The 13,199-nt window shown below is 42.3% G+C and overlaps 1 protein-coding gene across 19 annotated transcripts in view; it reads right to left on the bottom strand.

Annotated features, from left to right (window-relative positions):
* GRB10 (growth factor receptor bound protein 10) overlaps nucleotides 1-13,199 on the bottom strand; it is a 228,294-nt gene that overhangs the window by 150,639 nt on the left and 64,456 nt on the right. Inside the window, exon 1 of one of the 19 annotated variants that reach the window (XM_053260451.1) lies at nucleotides 8,215-8,327. The exons of the other annotated variants lie outside the window; for them this stretch is intronic. The gene's annotated coding sequence lies outside the window, so the exon portion shown is untranslated. Of the gene's footprint in view, nucleotides 1-8,214; nucleotides 8,328-13,199 lie in introns of those variants that run through there. 19 annotated transcript variants of the gene reach the window in all.

Here is a 13,199-nt window from a genome sequence, read left to right as displayed (position 1 = left end):
TTCCTTCCTGTTGGTTATATGTTCAAAATTAACTATTTCATGACGAATGCCCCACCCCCACTTTGAAATATTTATACATCGCTTTTTCTCTTCAGCAGAGATGTCCAAAGCAGCTAACAATCAAATTGTAAACAATAACACACTAAAAATAACAAATTAATAAAGCAATACTGCATCAACGGACAATACATCAGTACTCAATCACTGGGATAAGATAGAGCAGCAAAACCAATTAAGATGCTTGCTAGAATAAAGTTTCAAGAATCAATAGCAAATAGGTCACAAAAGGGATGATTCTAACTTCCAATAGCAATGTGTGCCACATACAAGGTGCTTGCATGGAAAAGGTCCTCTCGCTTGTTGCTGCCTATAGTACCTCTAAAGGCAGTGGAAAATTCAAGAGCGTTTACCTTACCTATTTATCTTAGGGGATGGGCCATCTTATACAGCAGCATAGGGAGGCTGGCCACGGCCTGTATGCAGCTGCCACCGTGGTCCCCTGGCCCTGCCCCCTGCATCTGACATCAGATGCGGAGGCCCAGCTAGCCACGCCCCCATGTTGGACATCAGACACAAGAGACATGGTCTCCCTCCCAAACGGGGACGCACAGCCCCGTTTGGAAGGGAGATCAGCTCATGCTGCATTGCCATGCAGCCCCGTTTGGGACTGAAATAATGCTCCCACATCCGACCTCAGATGGGGGGGGTGCCTGGGGCCACATTCGCGGCCCGATTGGTGGCAGCCCAGGTTCTTTGAATCCGTTTGCCCAATGGTGGCTCCACCTCTGATCTTATATGGAGAGAGGCTATTCTTTAGGTACTTTGGTCCCAAGCTATTTAAAGCTGTGCAATTAATACATAGCACCTTGAACTGCACCAAAAACAAAGGATGCCTATGCTAAAAATCTAATCTGTACCATTTCCTTCCATGGTCATTAACCTTTTCCTTCTAGTAATCAGACTTGTTCATTTAAGTTAAATGTAAGACTTGTGTCTGATCACTCTGAAATTATTACTCAAAAATCAAGATTTTATCAGTTAGTTAAGACTTGGCGATCTGAAACTGATTTAAGTTAAGACACTCATTAAAAAGTCACGTAACTTGAGATGGCAGCATAAGTAACCTGCTGAACAATAAATGAATCCTGAATCAGCAGACCTGCACTGAAGGTGGCAAAAGGGAAAGCAAATACATAGTTCAGATGTGTGGCGTTCCTTCGGGCATTGCTCCAAAGGGTCTCACAGAGAAATTTAGGTTCAGCAACTGTGCAGGATTCTTTGTAGCAATATTTTTTGAGTGCTGTGAAAATACTAACCAATATTGAGCAGCTACATGGAAATGGATCTTTTCATGATTTGTAGGGCTGATGCCCACTTAAATAAATCTTCCCCGTCCTCCTCTTCCTACTGCCGCTGCCGCCTCCCATCCTCCTCCCTCCATCCCCTTCCTGCCACCACCTTCACCTCTCATCCTCCTCTGGCCGCCACGCACCTCCTGCCCGCCTCCGCCAGCCAGAACTAGAAAAGGAGAAGCCCAGCCAAAGAGGGAGGAGGTGGCGCGGCGCAGTCAGGGAGAGGGGAAAATGGGGCAGTGCTTTCTGGCCAGGGAGAGGGATTGGGTGGCGGTGGCAAAACTGCTGTGTGAGAGCCTGGGGGAGTGCGCACACGCACACCTTAGAGAGAACAGTGCCCCAGATCCAGTCAAATGGTTAGAATAAAGATACCAGAGAATTTTCAGAATCTATCCTGGACCCAAAGAGAAAGAACCCTGCTCTCACACTTACACAGACCTACACCATGCTGGTTCTTCAGCCCGCAGGTCATCACACTACACCACTTGCCTCTTCTTTTTCCTGCCTTTCTGTTCTACCCCTGCAAAGAGGTCTGCCTGGGTATTTCCCTGAAAGTGCAGCAAACACACCAATGGATTGGGACCAGTAATACTAACCTCCTATCCCTTAAAACTCTTCTCCCTCTTCTCTTTCTTCCTTTAAGCTTGCATTTTAGTCCTTTTTCCAGTAAGATTTAAGCTGATACACTGAAAATTTGGATCTTTAGCTAAAACAGCTCTATGTGAAATTTTTGTTATTACTGCCAGTTAAAATTTTATTGCTTTGCCTAATCACATTTTCCCCTTCCCCTACCCCTTTTACCCTTAAATAAATCTGATTGCATTGCACGTCCACCTCCTCATTTTCCAGACCAAAACTTTGATGAAATTGTAACCGTGGTGGACTGTTTCATATAGTCAAGCTGATTCCCCATGTTAGCCCAAAAGTCCAATTGGAGTGTTTAGCCTAGACTTCGGAGCAGTTCCATTAACACTAAAAACTTAATTAAGGAAAATATAGATCCTTTAATTTAACATCATGCAAGTGGAAATGAGATAAATTAAAAAAAATTATTTTATTTTATTTATTGTTAAATTTATATACCGCCTTTCATTAAAGCAATCCCAAGGCGGTTTGCAGCAAAAAAATTTTTTAACACAAGATGGTAAAAAAGACACAATTAAAATATTAAGGGGGGGGGATATTAAACAAATCTGATTAAAAATTTTAAAACAAAAAGCAAAAAAGCAATAAAGATTATAAAGAACAGCAGCAGAGAATCAAATAAATGGCTGGGCAAAAAGCCAAGATTTTACATTTTTTCCAAAAGCTGTGATGGAAACTGAGGAGCGAATAGCCACCAGAAGAGCATTCCAGAGTCTGGGGGCAGCAACAGAGAAGTCCCTGTGCCGCGTGCACGCCAACCGAGCCTCCCTCATTGTCAACACCCGGAGCAGAGCCCCCTCAGATGACCTTGTCAAGCGGGCAGCAACCCCTGGGAGAATTTATCTTGGATAGGGAGAATTGCAGCTATTAAGATGAATATTCTTCGAACATTTATATATTATTCTCTAGATCTGCCATTAAGGATCCCACTGAAAAAGTTAGGGTTAACACAAAAATGTACACCTCAACTTATATGGAAAAATAAACCTCCAAGGATAGAAGTAAGTATTAGGTAGCAGAAGTTAAATGTAGGGGTGGGGTGGGTGGGAATTACTGATTGGATTAAATATTACCATGCAGCTATTCTCACAGCTATGTCTGCAGGGGTATAGCTATAATTGAGCAGATGGGTTCAAAGAACCCAGGCTAGTGAGGGGCCCCCACCCCTCCCTATTTCCTTCATTATCTCCCTCACTCCAAGGGGCCAACAGGGAGGGAGCAATCCATACACTTTTGATAAATCCCCTTTGCATATGTTCCAAGATATTAATAATGATCCTAACTAGGATTTACTACAACCTAATTCAGTTCTCTGTGCCACTCTTTTAAAAAGATTTCATACTTGCAAGTACTGAAACCAAGTTAGCTTTATCTGGGGGGCTACTTTCTTCAACTGAAGGAAGGCCAAGAGTCCTACTCCTGCTCCAGAATTTTTCAAATGTAACATATTCCACTTGTTCCCAGTTAGAAATGTCAGATACCTGTTTGGCCACAGCAAAATCTTTGTGTTACAAAAATGATGCAATAATGGATTGCCCTGAATGAGATTTACTGTGTATTTGTCCCATATATGTTCTATAGAATTTCTTACTATATATACAGTATATTTGGTCTTTTAACATATTTTAAAGGAATATTTATACTTTCCTTCTCTAAAACCCAACCCAAATCAAAGTTTTTATACAGGTCCCACCATGCAGAGATATCGGGGTCTAGCTAGGGGAAAATATATGGTGCATTTATTTCCCTTTATCTTTCTTGCTGGAGAAGAGAAAGGGAAATAAATGCACCCAGCCAAACACTGGCTGGGAATGAGCTCTGGAGGGCTTGCGTTTGCCCTCCGGAGACCAGGCCATGCCCAGGGTCGGATTAACATAGTAGCAAATGTAGCATTTGCTACGGGCCCCGCGTTTTCTAGGGCCCCGCACGCCTGGCTTGAAAGTCTGCCCCTTCTTTTGCTCTCTATTTGGTGCTCTCTGCTGACTCTCCTCATTGCCTGCTCTTGCCCATTCTCATCTCGCCTCGCTCGAGGGTGTTTAAGCAAGGTCTTCCTGGCACCATGGTGTTGATTGGGTGATCTATTATGTTAAGCTGCACGGGAGGAAGTAGTAAGAACAACAATAGGAACAGATAGCTTGCAAAGGGGTCTCAAAGATAACTTAATCGCCAGGGAGTTGGTCCTTATTTGTTTAAACTGTAAAAGTTTTTAAAAACATACACAGAGAGAGTAAAAGAAATAAAAGCAGTTTAGATTAAAAAACAACTAACTTTTAATGCCGGGCGGAAGAAAGGAAGCTAAAGAAGATGCTAGTTGAATGTTGCCAGCGTTTTCCGACTGACTGGGAGAGGGTAAAGATAAACAATGAGAACGTGTACTTTTAAGAGGAAAAAGAAAGCTGGAAGTAACTCAGATGCACGGCAAGAGGAGTCTCAAAGTTTAGTGGATCAATTGAGAGGAGCTTGGAGGGAGATTATATTATGGTCTTGTTGGGTAAGGTCACTTATATCCTCCTTTAGTATCTAGTGCTGTTGGGAGGGAATTTGTGATCATTGCTTTTCAATGAACTGCCAAATTTAAGGTGAGCTCCTTTCCTCTCCTCTAGAACTGAAATAACTACTGCTGCGTTGCCAACTTCATTAGCTTTACATTGGGATGCCCGTTGAAATTGTCCAAAGATAAACGGAGGCTGAAAACCTAAATACACTTACTAGAGAGTAAGGCTCATTGAGTTCAGTGGGACTTACTTCTGAGTAAACATGCTTAGGGTTGCACTGAATGATTTGTACATTTCCTCCTTTTAATATTAAGCATGCTAGTGTAATTTAGATTGAAAGAGGCTGTGCCTCCTGCAAAAAGATTGTCTTTTGGATACTTCTGTTTTCATGGAAGTTGCTAATGCACCTCATCATAATCACATTCATTTGCAATGCATCAACTATTTTAAATATACATCTGACTTCCTGTCAGGCTTGCACAAGAGGTTAAACGTATATTCTTAATATTGTCAAATGGCCCTTTTAATGTGATGGCTGCTGGGATCCAATATGTTCTGCACACATTGGAATCAAACATCCACTGTTGTGTGCCAAAATTGCTAATAGGTTCAGATTTCTCAAAGTACAGAATTCCTAAGAACCTTTTAATTTAAACGTGCAGAGTTTTGTTCCCCACCCCCTTTCTCTTTGTGAAAATAACTCCAGAGGAGAACCTACGGTCAGGAGTCACAAAAGTGTGTGTGTGTGTGTGGGGGGGTGTTTTGCAAATTTTGTTGACTGGCTGGCTCAGCTGAGTGGAGGCATGGGGTGGTTGGTGGGGGGACACTAGGCAAATGAAAAAATTGAATTACTTTACTATGCAAGTAAATAATTTATGTTTCAATATTTATGTGAATTGAATTACTTTACTATGCAAGTAAATAATTTATGTTCCAATATTTATGTGCATTTTTAAAATTTTGGGCCCCTTCATAACATATGCTACAGGCCCGACACTAGCTTAATCCGGCCCTGGCCATGCCCCTTTTGCACATGACATCACATGCACGTAGGCGTGGCCCAGTCTCCGGAGGGCCCACATGAGCCCACCGAAGCTCATCCCCAGCCAGTGTTTCCTGGCTGGGTGCATTTATTTCTCTTCCTCTTCTTCTAGTGAGGGAGAGAAAGAGAAATAAATGCAGCTGGGAATGAACTCCAGAGGGCTTGCACAGGCCCTTTAGCAATCAGGCTACACTCAAATGAGTGTGACATCACATACAAGGGGCATAACTGGCACACACGGTGAGTGGTGAGTGGGACTGCTGGGGATGGGGTAGAACCCAGGCCTCCGTTTCCTGGCTCTATCACTGCCAATTACATTGGGCAGGATTTCTTCATATATGGTGGGACATTAAGACAGGTTTTTTTAATGGCTAATTTTAATACAAAGTATATTTGAAATCACAGGAGATTGGACTGTAAACCCCAATGTTTACTTTTAACGGATTTGAGAAGCTCAGTAAAAAAAAGTAAATTGAAGGATGGTAGGTAACTGATTGCAGCACAACTACTGACAGCCAAATATTGAAAGTCAAGCAGACTGCCAAGCATTGAAAAATGGCATAGGAAGCTATGGTGGATTATGCTTATGGAGGAAATAAGTGCACTCATTAAAATAAAAAATGGCAAAGTTAAAGCTATGACTATATCTGAAACTGAGAGGAATAAGTTTAGAAAGTTTTGGAATAATATGTACAGACAAGAAAACTTGAGCGAAACAATATTGCCAATAGCATGAGAAATTATTATATGGTTACTTCTTTAAAAGATGGTCACTTCAGCTAGCCAAGAGAAAATGAAAACTAAGTAGAGGGGAATAGTCCAAGTAGGTCCAATAGTCCTATATTCCATACGTAATCTCTCTTTTTTCCTTTTTTCTTTATGGAAGCTTGGATGGTACAACCTTTTTAAATTTTACATTGTATGTGTATGTTAAGTTTTGGAAGGGATATGGTCTTGTAGTGTTATAAATCCTAAGAATATTATTTTAAAAAAACCGTGGGCGATGCACTTAAGGGGAAAACATCAAGAAGTAACACAAACAGAAATGTCAATACTGGCAGTTGAATGAAATTTAATGAGATGTAAGATTAAAGAAGGAACATTTATAGATCAGTTGCAGGCCAATATTAATGTAAAGGAAGAGATGAAAAAAGCCATGAGATATATTGGTCACTGAAAGGATTAAAAGGTTTGCTCGTTAGCTCATTTTCTTCTCCCCCACCCCACATTTGTTTCTACTTTGGGTTTGGCTACTGTATTTAAGGCTTGAAGTGTTACCAACTGGTATGCTGAAAAGAACACTGATTATGGTGTTTTATACCGAAACACCTGCTTTTCTTACATGTTTCTAAGTTTATTTTAACTTCCTGTTTTTGTGCATTAAAGAACTTGTTTTGTAACTTTTTAATTATATATTTAATTTTCCATGGATTACCTGGACCTGGTCCACTCACACCAAGTTAAGAACCTCTGCCCTAGACGATAAGCAAACAGGCCTTTCCCAACATTTAACAGTTTGTGCAGACTCAGTCCCTGGAACCCATTCGAAATGCCAAGGCTAAGTCCCAGCGGGTCAGGGATCCAAGCATACGTTGAATGCATTTCTCACACCACTGAATAACTACAGCCTGCCACCAGTTGTCTGGGATTAGGAGAAAAGGGCTTCCAGAACAGAATAGAATGTTCTCCAAGAATGCTTTAAGAATTGCTTACTAACATATTCATTGAACAAACTCCTCAAATGCAGTTGCAATTTATAGTTGCTGTCGATAGACTGAATAACCCACCCCAAACGCTCTTTCTCTCTCACTGGAAAAGTATTTTTCCAAAATACTGGAGGCTAGGAGCTAGCTATAAACTTGTAATGTAGAACTCTAGTATTTATATAAAAGCAACTTCTGCTGACAAAAACCAGGTTACATTTACAGTGCCAATATTGCAGTTCTTCCAGACCATAGATAAGGAATAAAAGTTGTCTACTACAGTCCAAAGTTTGTAAATGTAGCCCTAACTTCTCAAAAGCAGGAGTGAGGTCAATGAAACATCACAGAAGTTTACACAAGCATAGTTTTACAACTTTACATATTCCATTTGACTTCCATTCAGAACTCTTTGCCCAACTTCTACATCTTTCTTTATGGATGTATGATTCAGGCAAGCAGCCCAACATCCAAGGCAGCAGATTGTCACCACAGTCAGGTTTAGCCTGGAGTGCTAGCGTCGTGCATGCAACAAAAGAACAAAGGCCAATGTAGACATAATGCTGCCCCATTAACTATGGCGGAAAGACCAGGAACAGTCTCACAGATTGATGCGCTCCTTCCTCCTCTCAATAATAGTGCTGAATAGTTTGCTACAATCATCATCATCATCATCATCATCATCATCATTAATTCGATTTCTATACCGCCCTTCCAAAAATGACTCAGGGCAGTTTACAAAGAGAAATAAAACAAATAAGATGGCTAAAAGCAGGGGCGTACCAAGGTTGGAGTGGGCCCAGAGAGGAGATTTTAAAATAGACCCCTCACTGCCTTCCTCTCCTTCACCTGGCCCCATGTCTCTGCTGTAGAAGAACATTAAAGATATGTGCAATATAGTGTAGCAGATTAACAGAGGACATGAGACTACATTTACAAGGTGTCAACAAAAGCAGAACCAATTAATACAACAGTATCACCTTTGTGAAATACAAGAGGGCAATTCATGCTTGCTACCACAGGACCAGCTCTCCTCCGCTTCTGTGGGTTCCAAAGGAAGCTTCTGTCCCAAGCTTAACGATTTTTGTCAGGGCTGTACCATGGCGGGATTTTAAAAAAAACAACAATATTTTTCATTTGGAAAAGGCAGGTGAAGGGATATCCCGGCAAACCAGCTTAAAAATTAATAAACAATCAAGAAGGATGCTTGGCTAGCTCCACTCTTCCCCAACCCTCAAGTATTGTGAGCCATTCTGGGAGCAAGAGAATGTGTTTGGTTAAAACACAATTGAACATACTTTCAACAGCCATGGCACCATCAAAGAACCAATCAATAAACCCCCAGCCATCACACACACCCTTTCCTTAGAGAGGAAAATGACTCATTACAAGTTGGAAGATCACTTCACATGGGTCATCAGGACTTGGAGGGAAGAATCCAATCATTAAAAATCATTTTTTAAAAGTTAGAAACAGCTCAGGCGCAATCTCTCTCTCTCTCTCACTCACTCACACACACACACACCCTCCATAAATGTGGGAAGCAGGAGAACAAACAAATCACAACCAAAACACACACACATAAGGTTTGTTTGACTTTCCTTTCCACTTGAACAGCTTGCTAGCTCCCAGTCTCAGATCCTTCCTAACTACACTCAGTTGCCAAACAGGGGAGGAGCTCAAAAAGCCTTTCTGCTGCTGCTGATGTTGCTACAGCCACTGCTGCTCTCCTCCACTCTGAATAACAAAAGGGAAATCGGGAGTCACAGAGAACCTGCTTGGTGGGGACTGCAGCTCACACTCCTGGCTACAGGGCTGTAGAGAGGTCAAGGGCTGGCCTTGGGGGCCCCCTCAGAGGCTGTGAGCCAGGAGACATGCATCTCCCTTTGTCTCATTAACGGTACGCCCACGATAAAAAGTGCTTTTGCAAACTGTATTTTGAGCTAGCCATGGTTAAGCACTGAAAAATAAAAGGGGGAAGAAATAAAACATGAGTGGGGAGGAGCCTACAGGACAAGCCTGATTTGTTTTGTTTTAGTCTGGATTGGCAGTGATCACAATGAACAAGAGAAAGGGGCACATGTCAATTTACAGCCTAATCCTGACCCCCTAAATCCCACTTTTAATTTGAAATGGGCCTCATTTTGTTGTCAGAAAACAAAAGCTTTCTGCCAAAGAAGTTGTGTGGTGCTTACACACTCACCTGCACGTTAGCCAAAGTAGACCTGATTGTACCAAACGTTCACAGCAGTAAAAAAAAAAAAAAGGAGTGTGTGCAGGCAGGGGGAGATACAGATGCTTAAGTGGCAATTGCACCATTAAAAGCAGTATTAGACAGGGAGGCAGTCACTGTGCAGTTTGAAGTCACATATCATTACACTGTCTATTTATACAAGGTGTTTAAAGACAAATAAGGGCAGGTTGCCAACTGCAACAGCAATCTAGCTGGACATGGGAACAAGGTCAGAAGATTGGTAAGTGTTCTATGTCATTCTCTGTCCTGGTAAAGGCAACAGAACACTTTGTACACATACATGCACCCCATGCTTTTAATATTTTACACTTAGTTTGGCCCCTTACTGTCTTCCAACGAACGAGTTTCAGTCCAAAACACAAGGCATGCTTTTGACTTCCCTTATTATTGCTATAAGCAAGATGCTATTTTTAGACTATCTTAAGCACTAGTCGCTATAAAACTTGTTTGCATTAACTATTTGATCTGTTTATACAAGACACCTTTAATAACAGGTCTGAAACAAGGGCCTGTGCAGGTTTTAGCTTTATCAGTTTTCTGATAAAACTGATTATTCTACCTATTAGAATTTTGTTGAGTTTCTCTCTTCTTTTCCTGTCTCACATATACAAACAGATCAGAGCCACAGCCACGTCACTTTCTTTACTGGTCTCGCCCATCTTATGTGTCCACACTAATCGAAGCCTCTGCCCCTTTTGTACAAGACCAATCCATTACAGAAAGTTACCAATACTATATTGATCTTGTCCAGATTAACAGTTCTAACTATGGTCTGAAAAGGCACCCATAGATTTGTACAGGTTTGTACAACTTGTGATCCACAAAACTGAGCACAGCCCACCAGAGCCCCACCTAGCAACATCTGCTTGGAACTGCAAACATAGGAGGGGGTCATCAACTACCTGGCAAGGTACAGTACATGACTGGTGGATTGTGAAGAGAATTGTACAGGGCTGCATGAGCATCTTAGACTATACTTCACTTTTAATAGTCTGATGTCAACTCACCAACGAAACCAGGGCTGCTCAATTTAGGCCCCCCAGCTGTTTTTGCACTACAATTCCCATAATCCCCAGCCACAGTAGCAAATAGCCAGGGATTATGGGAGTTGTAGGCCAACATCTGCAGGAGGGCCAAAGTTGAGCAGGCCTGAACTAAACCCTTAGGGACCTCTTAAAGCAACTATAATCAATAAAATATTGGTAAATAAGTTGTAGGCCCCATAATATAGAACCTTTTTTCCGTTCTGAAAGGAAAGTCCCTGGGATTTCCAACTGATGCCATGCTTCCAAAAGTTGCTATCCACATAAATTCACTAACTGTAGTGGGAAATTTACAGCGCTAAAATACAGGACCACATTTTCCCCGCCATATTCTATAGTAGCAACTTGTTTTAAAGGATGAATCAGGCTTTCTACTGCCCCCCCACCCCATGTTTCTTTTGAAAGCTTTTCAGCTTTATGGTTCATTATAAGAATGCACCTTATACCCACTCCATCCATCTAGCCCAGTACTGTCTCTCTAGAAACAGCTTTCCTGGGTCTCAGCTACTTTAGATTCCAGGAATATAACACTGAGCCTTACCTTTGTCAAATATGTGCTCTGTCACAGAGCTTGGCTCCACCTCTAATTGTTGCAATGCAAGATAAACCTATGTTTCTTATATTTATTTAGATAAGCTACTCAGGGATAGAGTGCATATATTACTATGAAGAACCCTTTATATAGTTGTTGGTACTAGTAAAGTAAAGTGTGCCGTCGAGTCAGTGTTGATTCCTGGTGACCACAGAGCCCTGTGGTTTTCTTTGGTAGAATACAGGAGGGGTTTACCATTGCCATCTCCCATGCAGTATGAGATGATGCCTTTCAGCATCTTCCTATATCGCTGCTGCCTGATATAGGTGTTTCCCTTAGTCTGAGAAACATCTATCTATCTATCTAATTCTCTAAGGCGTACCCGTGGCTAATCCCGTGTGTGGCAGCTCTCTCAAGAGTTCACGAGCAGAAGCACCTGATTGGGAAGTGGAGATTCCATATGCAGATAGGGAGGAGGAGCCTGTGAGAGCAGAAGCACCATGGTGATTGGGCAGTGGGGATTCCATATGCTGATAGAGATGAGCAGCCTGTGATGGTTAAGGTCAGTTGGAATGCAACTGTTACTGGTCAGAAGATGTTCTTGATTGTACAGGAGAAGAATATATATATATATATATATACACATACACACACACACACACACATATATATATGGAGGATAGTGGGCAGGGGTCTGCGAAGAGAGGGGTTGTGAGGGAGGAAAGAGCCCCTTCAGGAGAAGGAGCCTGTCACTGAGCAAATTAGAGGAAGAAACAAGATGAACAAGATCTGTTAACTCGGGGGGGGGGGAGAGACCAGCTATGGCGGAGGCAGCGGCAGCAAGGAAGGGCCCAGTCAACTACTGCTGCTGTTTAGGGCTACTGAGGCCATTGGCAGAGGCAGGCAGGCAGGCAGGCAAGGGACAGGCCCGGGCCTGTCAGAGGCCTGAGGTGAACAGGTAGCTATGGCAATGGCAGCAGTGAGGAAGGGCCTGGTCAACTGCTGCTGCTTCTGTGGGGAGGAGCAGGGGCGAGGCTTGGGTGAAGAGGTCTCTGGGGATACAAGGCTGCAACTTGGCCAATGGGTGTCAGCAACGCTGCAGCCGCGACCAAGAGGGGTGAAGGGGATGGAAGCAACCGGACGGAGGAGGAGGAACAGGAGTGTGGCTCAGGTGAGGGTGGACAGGTGAGGGGAGAAATCAAGTTACTAGCGTGCAGATGCTCTGTACGGGTTAAGCTAGTAAAGAATATTCCTGCTACTTTACAAATCCAGAAGGATTAGAGGACAGATTGTAGCTACTTGGATTTCCAGGGCACCTTGAACATGACCAGAAGAATAAAACCAGAGTCAGATTCCAATTAGGATGTGCAGATCAACAGATGTAGGATCCTCCCAAAAGGGGAGGGGGAGAGAAGATTGCCATCACATTAATCTGCCTCCTTTCCTCCAATGTGCTCTGGGTGGTACACATGAAATAACCTTCCAATCCCACAAGGTACATGAAGCTGAGAGAGAGAGAGAGAGAGAGAATGATTCAAGAGCATTCAATCATCTTTATGGCCAGTCAGAAATTTGAACCCAGGCCTACCTACTCCAAATTCAGTCCATTAAGCTATTAGTCTGGTGTTTGAACTAATGCCCAGCATTCATGACCAGCTGCCTGTAACACTAGTGTATCCAACAGGATCTTACAAGTGTAAGACATGGTGAAGGAATAAATTTTTCCTCAGGAAAATGGATTCTGGCCCCTATGAACATTATTCTGAAGCTGGGTACATGAAGTAGTACATTAGACAGAAATAATTCCTCTGATCAGACCAAAAAAAGCAGATACAGTAACATTTTAAAAACACATTTAAAATTAGGAGAAAATATATGGATGGGTCCGAGAAGGAACAAGCTATTCTAGTCCCAAACCTTCAAGGTAGTTACAGAAACTAGTTTAAAACTGCATCCTTCTTGTCAGCATTATCTATGCTTGTTAATCCTTCCTATAAATAGCTGTGATCACTGTATGATGTTCCAAACTGATCAGTGTGGCTCAGGCAGCAGACAAATAGCTTCACTTCTAACCAATGCTTAAACAAAAATACTGCACTATACAAGAAGAAGGGTCAGCTTTAAGCAAACAATTGA

Source organism: Hemicordylus capensis, chromosome 6, assembly GCF_027244095.1.
Source record: "Hemicordylus capensis ecotype Gifberg chromosome 6, rHemCap1.1.pri, whole genome shotgun sequence".
NCBI lineage: Eukaryota > Metazoa > Chordata > Lepidosauria > Squamata > Cordylidae > Hemicordylus > Hemicordylus capensis.
Note: the sequence above shows the minus strand (reverse complement) of the source record. Positions and strands in the feature narration are given on the sequence as shown.